The 17,849-nt window shown below is 36.3% G+C and overlaps 1 non-coding gene across 1 annotated transcript; it reads left to right on the top strand.

The window, feature by feature from the left end:
* The first annotated feature begins 629 nt into the window (after window positions 1–629).
* On the top strand, window positions 630–755 carry LOC114182832. The gene has a single exon (XR_003604267.1). It is a non-coding gene; the product is annotated as a small nucleolar RNA snoR77 (small nucleolar RNA).
* Window positions 756–17,849: the final 17,094 nt, after the last annotated feature.

Here is a 17,849-nt window from a genome sequence, read left to right as displayed (position 1 = left end):
TAACTGTATGATAAATCGTTTTCTACTCTAGCTTACCCTATTGCTTGTTTGATTGTTATGTGTGTGGTTTTCTCCTTTTGCGATGATCATCAACCTGTTAGTGTGAGCAGATGCGAGAACTCCCCGTTGTCAACAGGGAAACGGTGATTCTGCTGTGTAGCTTCTCTGGGATGGATTCCAGCTTTCATTTAGGGCTAAGGCCCATGTATTGACTTGTCTTAAGTTTTATTTGAATTACTATCAATCTCTTACTTCACCTTTTATCTGGCATCGTGGTGTGCCTTGATCCTTTCCTGTTTTCTTCTGGATATTTGTAAGGAGTAACGCTATACTTCGTGGCTTTGTTTCTCCTTTTCATCTATGTGACATTTTATTTAAATTAAGGCTATTATTTAAATGGGGTGTTACACTATGTGGATCTTTTCACTAGGGTTGGTACATTTTTTGTTTTGTTTGTGAAGATTTTTAATCAAATTTTTTACCCTATTTGGTTTTGTATACAGTTTGCGAAATCTACCAAATTGTTTGTTTATATATTGTCATTTTTTATTAAGAAATTGGGAATTTAGAGGGTTGGGAAATTGGTGATTATAGAGGATCTCAAAATTGTGATTATTGAGTGGTAACTCAGGCAGCCTACTTGCCACTATAAATAAATGGCATGAGAGGTGTTAAACTACTCGTAAATAAAATTCTTTTTCTCTTTAGTCTTGCTGAAATTATGTTCAAGCTAGCCCAATAAGCTCATGTACCTTCTTTATTCTTATTTTCAAGATTCTCCATTTTATTTCAGTGTGTTTTGTTCTCTTTTGGGATTTCATGAATTGATTTTATTTGATGATTCTTAAAAGTTTAAATTGATAATTTTGTTTCTAGGTTTGAGAGGGTTTGGATTTATGTTTTCTTTGTCAATTATGATTAGAGATGGCAAATAAACTCGTCCCCGTGGGTATTTCCCGAACCCGTCCCCGTTTGGACGGGGAATCCCCGCATTGATTGGGTATGGGTATGGGTATGGGTATGGGGAATCCCTGACTTTTTCAATTGGGTATGGGGATGGGTATGGGGATGTACATATCCCCGCCATAATACCTGTCTCCGCCATATCTCCGTTCTCGTTTAAATTATTAAAATATTCACAATTAATTAAGTAACCCTATATATATATTATTTTTTTCTATTTTTTTTTCTTTTAATATTAGGTTTGTCATGAAACTCATTCACATCTCCAATATATTTTTTTAACTTATCATAACCTTTATGTAATTATGTTAAAATGATGTATGTTAATTAAAATTTTTTTATGCCTCACATTTGAATATTTCTATTATTTTTAATATTTTTATTTATTATATATTTTCCTTTCACATGAGAATGTTTATACTCTCAATTTAAGGTAATATAAAAAATTCTTTACTTATTATTATTATTATTATTATTATTATTATTAATATTTGTTTAATTTGAAGAACTCTTTTGTTTCATTAAAATAATTTTCATTATTTTTCAACCATTGAGTATATATGTTGATATTTGAAAAGTTTTCTTAGTTCTTTAAGGTATTTTTCATCTTAACATACCTTAATTATACATTTGATTTCCTTTGTGCGATTTCTTTCGATAGTCTCTCAAATTATTTCTAAAACACACATTCGTTAGTTTTTTAATATTTTTATTTATTGTTTATTTTCATCATGTAGAATAATATTTCGATATATTCTATTTAATTATTTTTTATTTTATAACTAATTATTGATCATACTATAATTTTTTCACTTTAAATTATGTTTGAAGTGCTTAAAATTATATTTAGGAATAATATATGATAATTCAGTTAGAAAAACATGAAATAGTGACTGATTTAGTCATTAACCCATATTAGTCACTATTTTTCGTCATGGGTGATAGTAGTTGATTTATTGTCTGAATCAGTGATTAAATTAGTGACCGATTCAATGATCGAATCGATACTTGATTTAGTGACCAATTTAATTAATAATTTATTTGTAATTTAATGACAAATTTTTTTATCACTAATGATATTTCTATTTAATTTTAACCACTTCAAACATAATTTAATAATTAGTTCTCTAAGGTATTTTTCATCTTATCATACCTTAATTATACATTTGATTTTCTTTGTGCGCTTTCTTTCAAAAGTCTCTCAAATTATTTCTAAAACACACATGTGTTAGTTTTTTAATATTTTTATTTATTGTTTATTTTCATCATGTAGAATAATATTTTGATATATTTTATCTTATTATTTTTTATTTTATAACTCATTATTAATCATACTGTAATTTTTACACTTTAATTGTATAAATAACTTTTATTTACTACAATATAAAAATTTAATGTAATTGCTATGAATTTTTTTTCTCACTATCCAACATATATTGAAATTCAAAAGATACAAAATCTATGTCAAAATTTTATTATTATGTTTATTATTTGTTCTTTGTGTCATTTTGATCAAGTGATGTATTATAACGTTTATTAGTGTATAAAAAGAGATTCATTAGAATTTAAAAAATTGAAGTAAACAAACATTTAAAATATATTTTAATTTGAATATTTGTTTTCCTTCTATATTTTTTGAAATACTTTTTAATTTTAACAACTAAGTTTCATCAATGTTGTAGTTTGCAAATTTAATAAATGTTTTGGTTCTCATGAAATTTTATTTGGTATTCTAATCTAAAATTTAGACAATTATAATTTATTTCAAAGTATTTAATATGAAAGAAACAATCATCCTCCTAGTATTGAATATTTGATAATATTATGTTTTCTTTACCATAATTTTTTTTCTTTTATAAAAATTAATATTAAAGTAGTTAGAACACGGGTACGGGTATAGGTACGAGATTATACCCGTTACCCGGTGGGGATGGGGATAGGACAAAAGTTTGATACCCGTTGGGTTTGGGTATAGGGATTGGGATGAATTTTTTCTGCAGAGATGGGTATGGGATAGCGAAACCCGTCCCCGCCCCACTCCGTTGCCATCCCTAATTATGATAATGATTTTGCAGAATTGCAGAAAAATATCTAAGCATCAAATGTGAGGGACAACAAAAGAAATAAATAAACCAATAGGGCAACAAACGAGATATATTGGCCTAAAAAGCAAAGAATGGAGTAGGAGTTACCAAATGTGCATGGTTCTGCTTTTATACCACAAGTTTGTTTAATTCAAATCTATTTCTATCTCAAGTTAATTTAAGTTTCTATGCGTTAGGATTAGTAAGGACTAACTATGATTCAATTTATACACTGTAAATTTAAGTAGGGAAAATTTTCATGTTATATACTTCTAAACTCTATTTAAAAAGAAAAAAATACTTCTAAATGTGCATTGTATGTTGTAAGACCCAGAAAATTTAGAATAAATAGAAAGCTACGAAAAAAACTAATGTCTGCATTAAGATCATTATTTTATTTGATTTAATTATTTTATTGAAATACAAAATATGGAATATAAGTGTTTTTAAGCAAATGGTGCGTATTATTTAAGGAGAAGAAATATGGATCATTGGTTGTAGTTTAGGTGTTGAATGTTAAGGTGCATAGGTTTGATCTTTCTTTAAACTAGGGAGTTCCAGTTTTCTTTTATTTTTTTCTCTTTCCTCTTTTTGGTGGGCCCCATATAAATCTCTTAATTTTCTTTATCACGATTGTTTTTATTGGTGTAGTATTTGAATCTTTTTTTTACTCTTTTTCAATCACTCGTTCTCAATTTACAAAGAGGTTGATTTATTTTATTTTGGAAATCTTAGTAACCAAAGAAGAAATATGGATAAGTGGTTGTAGTTTAGGTGTTGAATGTTAAGGTGTATAGGTTCGAGGGAGTTCCAGTTTTCTTTTATTTTTTTCTCTTTCCTCTTTTTGTGAGACCCACATAAATCTCTTAATTTTCTTTATCCCTTTCACGATTGTTTGGATTGGTGTAGTATGTAAATAATTTTTTAACTCTTTATCGATCACTCGTTCCCAATTTACAAAGAGGTTGATTTACTTTATTTTGCAAATCTTAGTAACCAAAGAAGAAATATGGATTAGTGGTTGTAGTTTAGGTGTTAAATGTTAAGGTGCATAGGTTCAATCCTTTTTAACTAAGGAGTTCCAATTTTCTTTTATTTTTTTCTTTTTCCTTTTTTAGTGGGGCCCACATAAATCTATTAATTTTCTTTATGGCATTCACGATTGTTTGGATTGGTGTAGGATGTGAATCTTTTTTTTACTCTTTATCAATCATTCGTTCACAATTTACAAAGAGGTTGATTTATTTTATTTTGCAAATCTTAGTAACCAAAAGGAAAAAGAAAAAGGGGATTTATTTCTTTGACGCGATATATTTTTAGGTTAAAAGTTAGGGTTTTAGGAAAGGATATAAAAATTCTAGGTTAATAAGTTTAGGCATTACACACTAGTGCAGAATTCCCATTTTACCTCGCCTTATATGCCTCGGTTGGCTAGGAACCGAAGCATATAATGGCGCGGTGGCATTTTTTCAATTAGAGCCAAGTTTTAGGCCTCGATTCACGAAATACCCGAAGCCAAAGAGGGGTATAGGCCCCGGTTCGCTCAAAACCGGTGCCAAACAGGGGTATAGGCCTCGATCCAGTAAGACTCAAAGCCAAAAAGTGGCTGGACGTTAGCTGTTTGGCCTCGGTCCAAGGAGACACGGTGCCAGAAGGGGGTCAATGGCTTCAGTTCCTCTAAGAACCGAAGCCATATGGTTTATTTAGGGTTCGAAATTCGCGAACCCTTCTTCTTCCCCGCGCCAGCGCCTTTGCAACTCCTTTCACTCTCTCTCTCTCCGCTGCACCCACTGCCACCACATCCTCCGGTCACCATCGACCTCCTCTGGCCAGTGCAACCACCACGCGAGCGAGCGCCCTCACGTGTCTCTCTCTGTCGCTCCCTCTCTCACGCGCTCTCTCTCTCTCCGTTGCACCCACTACCACCACACCCTCCGGCCACCGTCGACCACCTCCGGCCACCTGTGACCACCTCCGGCCAGTGCAACCACCACGCGAGCGAGCCCCCTCCATTTCGCGTCTCTCTCTGTCGCTCTCTCTCTCACGCGGTCTCTCTCGCGCGCGCTCTCTCTCTCTCTTCTGCACCCACTGCCACCACACCTCTGGCCACCGTCGACCACCTCCGGCCACCTGCGACCACTTCTCGATATTTTTCCGGCAATTGTAGTACCGCCATTCCTCCAAGGTAGGTTTCTAACTCGTTTTTGTTTCATTTTCCATTTTGTATATATTATTTTTGAATTTCGATTATTGCAAGTATTGATTTTCATTAGAATTGAAATTGTTTGGATTGTTTGTATATACTATGAGTTAGCCTTAGTTTCCCGTTTGAGATTCAATACGAAAATTATGTATTGTCCCCAAATTTCCATTTTGACGAAACTACTTATTTTTTAATTAGATAAAAGGGGATACAATACTAATAATTTAAATGTATTGAATCTTGAATTGTCCAATTGGACAGTTTAAGAAGATAAATCACTTTTTAGTAGTTTATTAGTGCATATATATTTTAAAATACATATCTTAAAATTCATGAATATTTGTCAATTGTGTTTTGTATTGATCTTCAGGTGCATATTTGATTGTAGTTTATAATCACTTTCATTTCGTGTATCCTGAAGGCCAATGCGAAATGCTGGCAAAATTTTGTGAAATTTAATATATGTATTTTAAAAGTAATATGTACCAATAAAATAAAGAAAGTGAATCTTCTTAAATGGGATAGGGTCACACCTTGATTACGACGTGAGCATTGATTCAAAGATTACTGAAATTTTTCACGCGATTTCAGTATGGATCGAGATTGGATTAATTTACCACGTATCAACGCTGAGTATGAGAATGGAGTAGAAGAATTTATAAAATTTGCGCAACGTTATGAGGGGAGAAGTGATGATGAGGTGAAGTTCAGATGTCCTCGTGTCAACTGTTTGAATGGAATAAAATTAAATGCAACTCAAGTTAGGGAACATCTTATTTGTGATGGTTTCTTTAAAAGTTATACAATATGGACATGGCACGTCGAATTAATACACATTCCAACTATTTCTCGAACTGAATATGTTGCCAATTCCCCCATGAAAGAGCGATGAGAAGAGCAACGGCAAGAGCGATGGGAAGAGCGACGAGAAGAGCGATGGGAAGAGCGACGGAAAGAGCGATGGGAAGAGCGACGGGAAGAGCGAGTAGAAGAAGACAATATGGAGGACATGATACAGGATGTTGGCGCAGAAGCTTTTGCACAAGCGCATGTGAATGAGACGATGTCTGCTGATGCGGAAACTCCGTTGTATGTTGGTTCAACTAAGTTCACGCGATTATCAGCGATTTTAAGACTTATGAATTTGAAAGCGACCAATGGTTGGACAGATAAAAGCTTCACAGAATTGCTCGTGCTCTTGAATGAAATGCTTCCCGAAGGAAATACTCTACCTACTCGAAACTATGACGCCAAGAAAATTCTTTGTCCGATGGGTATGGAGTATAAAAGGATACACGCATGTCCTAATGATTGCATATTATACAGAAAAGAATTTGAAGATTTGAAAAAATATCCAAAGTGTGGGTCATCACGGTACAAGCATAAAAGAAACAGTGAAGATAATGGTCAAATAGAGAAGGAAGGATCTGTTTTGAAAGTATTCTGGTACCTTCCAATCGTGCCCAGACTTAAGCGTTTGTTTGCAAATCCTAAAGATGCTAAAAACCTTAGATGGCATGCAACTGAGAGAATATGTGACGAACTCTTTCATCATCCAGCTGATTCAATGTAATGGAAAAATATTGATCAGGAATTTCCCAAGTTCATTGAAGAATGTAGAAATATTCGTTTTGGCTTAGCTACCAATGGAATGAATCCATTTGGTAATTTAAGTACAAACCACAGTTGTTGGCCTGTTATATTATTCATTTACAACTTATCTTCTGGACTCTGCTTGAAGAGAAAATACATGATGTTGTCTATGATGATATCTGGTCCAAAGCAGCCTGGAAATGACATAGATGTATATCTCAATCCTCTAGTTGAAGACTTGAAGTTGTTGTGGGTTGATGGTGTTGAAGTATTTGATGTTGTTGCTTCTGAAACTTTCATGATGCATGCAATGTTATTTTGCACCATTAATGACTTTCCAGCTTATGGTAATTTGTCAGGGTACAGTGTCAAGGGTCATAAAGCATGTTCTATATGTGAAGAAAATACTGCATTTCATCAATTGAAAAACGGAAGGAAGACCGTGTATCTACGCCATCGAAGGTTTTTACAAGCTAATAATCCTTATCGAAGGTTAAAAAAAGCATTTAATGGACATCAAGAGAATGACAAAGAACCAACTCCATTAACTGGCATTCAAATTCATGAAAAAGTTAATAAAGTACATCATGTATTTGGTAAAACGTCCAAGAAGTCATCTGCATCGAGCCCTTGGAAGAAAAAATCAATATTCTTTGACCTTCCATATTGGTCAAAGTTAGAAGTTAGGCATTGCATATATGTCTTACATGAAGAGAAGAATGTGTGTGATAGCTTGATTGGTACACAACTCAACATTCAGGGAAAGATAAAAGATGGAGTAAATGCTCGTTTGGACTTGGTTGAAATGAAGATTCGAGAAGACTTGGCACCAAAGGATGTTGGTAGGCGCACTTATTTGCCCCCTGCATGTTACACTATGTCCAGACAAGAGAAGATAAGTTTTTGCTTATGTTTAAAGAGTGTCAAGGTACCTCAAGGATACTCTTCAAATATTCAGAGTTTAGTGTCCATGCAAGACTTGAAGCTTGTTGGCCTAAAGTCTCACGATTGCCACATCTTAATGCAACAATTGTTACTTGTTGCTATTCGTGGAATTTTACCCAAAAATGTTAGACAAACTATAACGCGTTTGTGTGCATTCTTCTCTTCAATTTGTAGCAAAGTCATTGATCCTTTAAAGTTAGATGAACTTCAAGCCGAAATTGTTATCATCTTGTGTCAGCTAGAGATGTTCTTCCCTCCATCATTTTTTGACATCATGGTACATTTACTTGTTCATGTGGTGAGAGAAATCAAGTTTTGTGTACCAGTATACTTAAGATGGATGTATCCCATTGAACGTTACATGAAGATTTTGAAAGGGTATGTGAAAAATCAATATCGTCTAGAAGCTTCAATGATCGAAAGATATATTGCTGAAGAAAGTGTCAAGTTTTGTTCAGATTACATGGCAAAAGCAAAACCGATAGGAGTTCCTCACAAATCATGGTTGAACAGGTGTTCTATAAGTAACAGCATCCGAGGTGTGAGTGTGGTTACCAAAAATGGCGAAGAGTTGATGCAAGCAAACCTATACATATTGAACAACACAAATGAGGTAATGCCTTACTTATCTGCACACAAAGTCATTGTGAAAGAGAACAATCCTAGACAATAAGAGAAATGACATTTGATGGAGCATAATAGAACATTCATGCCTTAGTTTAAATCTGAGGTTTTGAAGGATTCACAATGCTTTGAGACTTTGATGTGGTTAGCAAATGGGTTGAAATTTGATGTCATCTGTTGTACAGGTTATGAAATCAATAATTGCACATTCTATACAAAGTCTCTTGATGATAAAAGCACAGTACAAAATAGTGGAGTCAGTCTTGAAGCTGAGTCGCTATAATTTTCTACATCTAAAGATCAAAATCTCGTAGTAGGATCAATGACATACTATGGTGTAATACAAGAGATATGGGAGGTTGGTTATACCATGTTTACTATTCCACTGTTCAAATGTAAGTGGATTGACAATAAGAGTGGTGTCAAAATAGATGAATCATGAATGACTCTAGTGGATTTTCGAAAGGTGGGTTATCGAGACGAGCCATTTATCCTAATGTTAAAGATCCTGCAACTGAACATTGGTTTGTCGCTCTTCATGGAAAAAAGCAAATTGATCCTAATGAAGAGAATATGAGTGATCTTAATATTGTTGTCGCTCACCCATTTAGAAGAACGACAACCGTTGATGAAATCCATCTAGTTGATGATGTACATGCAATTCGAGAAGATCACGATGAAGGAATATACATATGACCAATCAATAACTTTATGTACGAATTTCATGTTCTTGTTAAAATTTAAGTGTCTTGTTAAATAATGTTTTATATATTACTTTATATGTTTCTTATTAATGGTTTTTTATGTTTTCATTTCACAAATACATGGCTGAACATTATACTTCATCAGAGGATGAAGCACCTGCTAAGAGACCCACCAGAGGAGCCACTAGGTTGAGAGAGCTCTTAATTAGAAGAGATAAAGGTCAGAAAACATAGTTGATATTAACATCGACACTGGTGAGCCTAGTGGTCGTTCTGGGGACGTCTTCAAAAGCTATTTAGGAATGTTGGCACGAGAGAGAATATCAATCCTTACGCCATCTTTTGATCATGTCATTGAAGCTGATCAGGAAATGATATGGCAGGATATATTGGTAACTAATATTAATGTTATTAACGTTATACTTTGATTTTGTTGATAATATGATAAATATTGTTGATGACATTTTCTATATTGCAGCTAACATTTGATATTCCAAATGTGGCGACGCTTAAACAAAAATGTTTGTCATCGGTGGCTGAGAAATTTCGTGGTTTTAAGACCAAGTTGACGTCTAGGTATGTCTTTGGACATAAAAAGAATGAGAATCCATTGTTGAAATAGAGTTGGATTGATGAAGACTGTAAGACCCGTGAAGATTAAATAATTAAATAAATAATTAATTAATAAATACGGGTAGGAAGAACATTTATGGTATTTAATTCTGGTTTGTATGATGTGGAAAAGTACTAGCTCAAGTGGTTGAGATTACTTTAATTGTGTGAGAGGACTTGGGTTTAAGTCCTATGTATGCTATTTATGTATTAATTAATTAAATATTATTATTTTAATAATATGTGTAATTATGTTGTGGAATAATATAATATGTGAATTAAGTTAATAAGAAACATGAATTAGCTTGATGGTTTATCATTGATTTGGTATTGGCATGGTTGTGGGTTCAAGTCTTGGAGAACCCAAATTAAACTTTATTTTTGCCAAATTAGTTACCAATTAAAGGACATTAACCATAATTTAATTGGATTTTCGTTTTAGACCATTAAACCACATTAAGAGCACTTTTAAAAGGCTAATTAGAGGTAAGAAAAAGGGTTTTGGTGGGCTGTTATTGTGGTTGCAGAAGGGAGAACGAAAATTGAGTGTTTGTGAGGATTGAGAGTGTTGGGGGGAGCTTTGGGGCTGGTCAAGGGAGAATTTTCAAAGTTCTAAGCAAAGGAGACCAGGTTAGGGGAGTTTTTACGCGTTAACTTTAATTTTTAATTTGAATGGCATGCTAAATAGGGTAATTCATGCGTTGATTAATTTAATTCTTATTGGTATGCTGAATTTAGTATAATTATGTATGATTCGTATATTCCATTTTTAGAGTTTGTGATTCTGGGAAATTTCCAGAATTAGTCTGGTTGGTGGTGAACTGCCGCCAGACTATCTCTTCATTGTTAGGCCAATTAGGGTTCCTACAGAGGAACCACCTACCAAAAATAGTGTAAAAATAGTTTATTACCAACTGTGACCAAGCCTTGCCCAGAGTTGACCAGTGTTGACTCTTTGATTGTTCAATGAGAGGCTGCCACGTGTCAAAGCAATTTCCCCCAAATTAGTTTCCCTTTCCGAAATTAGGGTTTCCCATGTGAGTTTCTTCCATGGCTGACGACCGCTGCGAGGAGGACTGATCGGACTGCCGCAAAAGATTCGCGATGATTGCGAATGCAATTCTGACGACGCACACGGTGATAGGGTGGTGGTGTCCAGTCTTGTTCGAACTGGTGCAGATCTGTGACGATCGAACTCGCGTGCAAATTTGCGATTGTGTTCATCTCCTTGTAGGCGCAACAACAACGCAAAAGTAAGGAGAAAAAATAAATGGTGGTTGCGACGAGAGGTACTACGATGGCAGATGCTCGCAGCGGGACGATGCGGAGGGGAGTCGAGACGCAGCAGAGATGGTGGTTGGAGGCGGTAGACACGGTGGTTCTATGAATCACGAAGATTGGTTCGCACATGGTGAAACGATGGAAGTGTGATAGAGACACGACGGAGGTCGGTGTAGGCGCGGGAGTTGGAGGCTCACGTTGTCCATGCGAGTGCTGTCACGACGCGGTGGTGGCTGCGGGACGAGCGAGAAGACGATGCAGTCGCGGACCATCGGTGCAGCAACGATGACGGTGTTTTCCGGGGATAGCGCGTCGCGGTGGCTGCGTTCCGGCGTGAGCAGCGGTGGCCGGACTGGTTCATGGCGGCCATAGGGTGTGCGGTGACGGCCGGAGTCGGGGTGGCGGTTGCGGCTGCGGCTGCGGCATGGAGTTGGTGCGGAAGAGAGAGAAAGAGAGATTAGGGTTAGAGTTTGTGTTGGGAAGGAGATGATGACGTGGCAAACATTGATTGGTGATTTGAGTTAGTTGGGGATTGATGATGTGGCAGACTGTGAGTGGTTATTTTAATCACTACAAAAAAAATTAAAATTACCGACGGAATTTTACCGACGGATATACTTCTGTCGGTAAATTTGAATTACCGACGGATTTTACCGACAGATTCTCAAATTTTAATTATCGACAAAATTACCAACGGATAAATCCGTCGGTAAAAGAAGCGGGAATTTTCCCGCCCAAATCTCACCTTTATAAGAAGACGGGGAGAAGAAGAAAAGAAGAAAAAGAAGGAGAAGAAGAAGAAGAAGAAGAAGAAGAGAAGAAGAAGAGAAGAAGGAGAATAAGAAGAAAAAGAAGGAGAAAGAGAAGAAGAAGGAGAAGAAAAGAAGGAGAAGAAAAGAAGGAGAAGAAGAAGAAGAAGAAGAGAGGAAGAAGGAGAAGAAGAAGAGGAAGAAGGAGAAGATGAAGGAGAAGAAGGAGAAGAAAGAGGAAGAAGAAGACGACGGCGGCAGCGGCGGCGGCGGCAACGATGGCGACGACAATGGTGATAGTGGCGACGGCGACGACGACGGCGACATTGACGGCGACGGGGACGACGACCACGAAAAAAAAAACAAAAAAAAAATTTGAAAGAGGGGAGGAGGAAGAAGATGAATAGTGTAAGAAATTTACCGACGGATATTTCGGTCGGTAATTAACGACGGATTTTTCCGTTAGTAATTACCGACAGATTTACCGACGGATTTTTTTGTCGATAATTACCGACAGATTTATCAACGGATTTTTCCGTCGATAATTACCGACAGAACATGATTTCCGTCAGTAAAATTTTACAGACAAGCATTTTACTGACGAATTTTTGACCGTCGATGATCTGTCGGTAATGTTGATTTAGCGATGGATTTTGGCCATTACCGACGGATTTTAACCGTCGGTGTTCCTGCAGAGAACAAACAAGAGGTTAGACACAAGCGTCACCTTACCATGTAGTCCGCTATCTCTTTAGTTGGCCTCTTCCCGGTCGATACATGTCAGCTTGAACCCAGGAGGGGTTACCTGCAGAAGAATCTCCGAAGCTCAAGTAAGTCAAAACTCTTAGAGAGTCAAATCAATGATTAATGAATGCGTACCTTTAAATGATGGGGTCCACGTGTATTTATAGAACATTAATGACGTTTGACCATTTCATGGGCTGGGTCTTGACCTGGGCTCTAGTTTGGGCCATGAGTGGGCCTGGGCCCCAACCCAGGCCCTTGAGACCTATTGAATGCGGGGGGCTTCGATTTTCGCTTAAGTTTATTGGAGACCTTACCAGATGTGCTCGATTAGTCGGTCTCGACCGACTACTTGCCTAGATGGCTTATGTTGGTGATGTCTGGGTACTAGGTGGTTTCGATATGCACACTTTTTACTTGGTTGAGTTTGGCTAGGTACAGTACAGTCGATAATAATGATTTTTCTTGTAGTGAATGAGTGGGGGATTGAGGACGTGGCAAGTTTTAATTGGTTAACTTAATAAGTGGAGGATTGCCACGTGGCACAATCTGGTGGACGGGAGTTTAAGTGACATTAGGGGTGCAACTTAGTAAAAAGGAGGGGTGCAAAGTAGAAATTGAAAATTAAATTACAGAAGGGGTGTAAACCTGAAAAGAGGGGTTGCAGTTAGCTCCACATATGTTTTTTTTAGAAATAGATATTCTAATTGGAAAAAAGGGGTGTAAAAATGAGAATTGGGTGTACATTTAGTACTTGGACTATTTCTCTCCAAAATTCCTATTTTGGGACTTAATTTATGAATTAAAATATTCATTATTTACACTCTTAAGGACCTAAATTAAATTACAGTTGCATTATTAAACTCAATAATATCCAATAATATAGTATGCAACTAAATACAATATTTAAGCACAAAAGTAATATTAAATTCCGAAAATTTAAGTATTGAATGTGAGCCAAGGTTCGACTCGTCATACCTTCCAAGCGGTTTGGAAGCGGGTAGTGCTTGGTGGTATGTGTCCTCCGCCAGGCGATTTTACTGCAACAGTATTGGTGTGATTGTGTGATATATATAACTATGCAATATTTATATATTTGTGTAATATGTTAGCTCACCCTATCTGCTTGTGTTTGGCGATGATCGTGTACGCAGTACACGGGAGCAGATGTTATTGTAGGTGGATCTGGTGAGGACTAGAGACGGAGCGGGGCTAGTTTTGGGAGAAGATTTTATCAGAATTTTTATGAAGTTTTTATGCTTTCAAATAATTTGTAATTATGAATATTTTGGACTTTTGGATAATTACAATGTTATTTATACTTATGAAATTTTGGTTTATTGTGAAAGTAATAAAATTTTTTAATTTTCCCGCGTTTTGGGAATATCAGTTATAATAAATGATTTTTTTATTATTTACTTCATTATTTTATTATTTAAATCCGTAATATCCGGTCAGGATGTTACAAAGACAGATGGCGTCAGTTTCTTGAGCTTTGGACATCTGAGGGATGACAGGTATGTTTATTTGAAATCATCAATAGCACAATTGATAATTATGCAAAATTTTTAACTAATTCATAAAGTGAGTTTTATATGTTACAGGTAAAGAGAAAAAAGGCTCAAAGCATAAGTGCTTAAAATAAAACCCCCACATATTATCTCGTGGTGGGTATAGAAAACTTGAAGAGAAGATATTGACAGAAAAGAAAAAATCTAGGCCCCCACATTCTGAGGGTGAAGATACTGAGCCTCCTTCACCACCACCACGTCATCAAAAGTGGAAGTTAGCCCGTTTACGTTCATCGGGCAACTACACTTCTGAATCTGCACGAGAAATCTCTGAGAAAATTGTAAGATACAATTCTTATCTAAATAGCTCGTTCATGTTTTATATTGTATTTGTTTTTATAAATTTTTTTGTTACATTGTAGGATTCGTTGGTTGAGAAGACCTCCCAAGGAGGATTCATTCCAGAAGGTCGTCATGACATACATGCTGCTACAATTAGACGACCTGAGCACCCTGGACGTGTGCGTGGTGCTGGATCAGGAGTCGGCATACGCCAATTTTTCGGTTCCTCCTCTCTTCAGTCTTCATGCAGTCATGGTGCTGATTATGAACAAAGAATGAAGGAAATGATCACAACGCAGGTGAGAGAAGAACTTATGCGCCAATTTGAGCATTATGGCATTCGTTCGTAGTGGATCCTCCGCCAGAACTAGACCCATTTGTGCCTCCCACGGGTAAATTTGTTTTCTATAAGTTATGAATTGAATAAATGATATTTAATAAAGTAATTGAATAACATTAATAAATCGTTGACTCTACCAGGTAGAAGCGGAAAGGGGAGTTGTTCAGCTCCTCCCGGGGATGACATGGATGACTCTCATCCATGTCAGCTATATATTTGGGATGGTACATAAAAGACACTAGTGGCTCGTGGAAAAGTATTTGAGGCAACCACAGTTCTTCATGGCATGGAGTTATCAGAGGATGAGGTTAAGGTCACGGTAGAGGAGGTTCTCATGCCGTATGCTTTAGTTCTTGTGCCCACAAATGAGGTGTATACTGTGGCACAGGCATTCCAGTGTTTCCTCGCCTGGCCTAGAGATTTGGTTGTTACTGACTCCCCGGTACAGACTCTTAAACCCACAAATATACTACATTTTTAAGTTTACATCTTTATTATGTTCAAACTTAAATTATATTCCATTTTAACTGAAATTGTATCAATATAGGAAAAACCTCAATCAAAGAAGATTCTTCTCTCTTTGGACGATCCTCTTGGTGCATTGCTCCAACTTGCAGAAATCATACCTACTGAAAGGGAACGAACTTTGTTTCGTTTCCGGGTTTATGGATTGGATTCAGTCAGCGTCACTCCTTCCTTTTTGTTGAGTCGTGACGCTTTGGTTACCGGCAAACGCTTCCAAAGGCGACCCTCTCGAGTTTCCGGCTGTTTCCTAGATTGAAGTAGCCTTTCTTTCGTCGCCCTACCAAACGAAAGAAGTCACTATCAAAAAGCTCGCCCTACTGAAGTACCTAAGGTGCGCTCCGCCCGGTGACTAAGAAATTGGTTTGCGCTTTGAAGTGATGAGGTCGCAAAGAGGGAAGTAGGGCTCCTATTGACTAAAGGTTTGTTCTTCGGTTTCCTTTAGAATGAAAGTCGCTATGAAGCCCCTACTACTTCTATTATATTATACTTACTTTGTTTGATTAAAAAGGCGAACCCCAACTAGTCGTATGGGGTGGGGTGCTTGTGGTAAGCTGCCTTGGATATGAGTCTTAGGAATTCCTAAGATAACCCGATGCAGGTTACTTGGGATGCTAACATTTTTGGGAGAGATCTTGACATCCCACTTTACTTGCATTCCCAAGATGTCTTGGAGCTTGCATGGGGACAAGAGGAACTGAATATTACCATTATTCAGTTATGGATGATGTAAGTCTTTCAATCATTATATATAGTTATATGATATATTTATCTATTTACTTATATCAATTCAATTTTATGTTTAGGTATTTGTCTGTTGTCACTGAAACTATGGGACTGAATTATGTATATGGGTTTCTAGACCCCCAACTCACTCATGAAGACAACAAGTTTTATGACATCCAATCATATGTCACTAGATGCTTTCAACACGGAAAAGAAATTTATTTTGTCCCTTATATTGCTGGGTAAGTCATTTTTGTTAACTTATGAATATAATCTATCATTTTAATGCATAACAATAAATTTATTTTCTTCTAAGACATCATTGGCAATTACTTGTGGTTTCCCTAAGGGAGAACCTTGCTGTGTGGTTTTGCTCTTTGCACCGCCCTCCCCCCAACCATCTTAGACAAGTGATAGATTGGTAAGAAACCTAATCTCAATCTTATGAAAATGACATGTTATATAAAAGTATCCTAACTTATTCCCTTTATCAGAGTTCAATTATTGGACATAACATGTTGTTAGGGAGATCAACGGCTAAGGCAAAATGTCTTGCATGGTGTTCCCTCCAGGTTTGATATTTCTATCCATATATTTATAATTGTTTGATTTGATTTTCTTCATTAATTGATTTTAATGTTGTTGATATAATGTAGTGTAATAGACAAACCGACTCATATGAGTGCGGTTACTATATAATGCAATGGATGACAACAATTGTGCGTGCTCGTATTACAACTAATTGGGACACGGTAATATATTTTTGAATTAAAACAATTACTTTTCAATATTCTAAAGTTTGGTATACTAAAGTTGTCTTTCTATATACTAACTTAATGTCTTATTTTGCAGACATTCAAGAGTCATTTGCCAATTCCCGCGAAGTCCATAAAGTTTGGTAGGATAGCATGTGCAAAATTCATAATTCAAATGTACAATAGTATTGATTAGGATATATGTATTTCGATTGTATACATTTCAATTATCTTTTAAATGTTTTTGGATTATGGATGTTTGAGAAAATATTCTGTTATGGTTGTGCTGCTGTCTGAAAAATATATGCAGGTCTGAAAAATATATGAATGTGGGAATATATATAAAACAGAAAATTTATTTTAAAAAAAAGCAGTGGAATATGTCTCGGTTCTTACCAAGACTGAGGCAAAAAACTCACATATGGCCTCGGTTCTAACCATAACCGAGGCCAAAAAGTCTGTGAAAATTTGAATTAAAAAAAATATTTTTCACCTATGGCCTCGGTCCTATCTGACCCGAGGCAGAAAACTGTGTATATGGCACCGGTTTTAAAACAACCAAGGCATAAAACTAGGTCTATGGCTTCGGGTGATAACTGAGGCCAAAAGGTGTACCTTTTGGCCTCGCCCCAATATGCCTCGGTTCCAGACCCGAGAAAAAATGTGGAAAATAACCGGGGCAGAAAGCCCTTACTGCACTGGTGACATAAAAAGAAGGTCAGAAAATGACTAGGCAAAACTGAACCTGAGAGAAAACGCCGAGAGTGAAGATAGAGGTAGGGGAAGCTTTCTTTTATTATTGTTGTTGTTTGATGCTTGATGTATTTGATTTTGGGTGAGTATTCTTGTTACTGAATTGGTGATGAATAATGTGTTGGTTTGTTCACTGAGTTACAAACCTCGTTTTGCTGTGGGTATGCTTTTCTCTTCTCATCTTGGTATGCGTGAGGTTTTTGTTCTTGCAGATGAAGAGGAAAATATTGGTTGTCTTCCTTAGATTTTTGGTGCATTTCTACCTTCTTTTTTTTCTGGTAGTTCAGCTTTATGCATGTTACTCTGCTGTTGTAGTATGTTCTTTGGTTTAATGAATTCACATTAGTATAAACTTGTTGTACCGAAGTGGGGTAGCCATTTATCACGTTTTGTAGTTT

Source organism: Vigna unguiculata, chromosome 4, assembly GCF_004118075.2.
Source record: "Vigna unguiculata cultivar IT97K-499-35 chromosome 4, ASM411807v1, whole genome shotgun sequence".
Taxonomy (NCBI): Eukaryota; Viridiplantae; Streptophyta; class Magnoliopsida; order Fabales; family Fabaceae; genus Vigna; species Vigna unguiculata.
The sequence above is the reverse complement of the archived record's forward strand: the minus strand, read 5'-3'. Positions and strand labels throughout refer to the sequence as shown.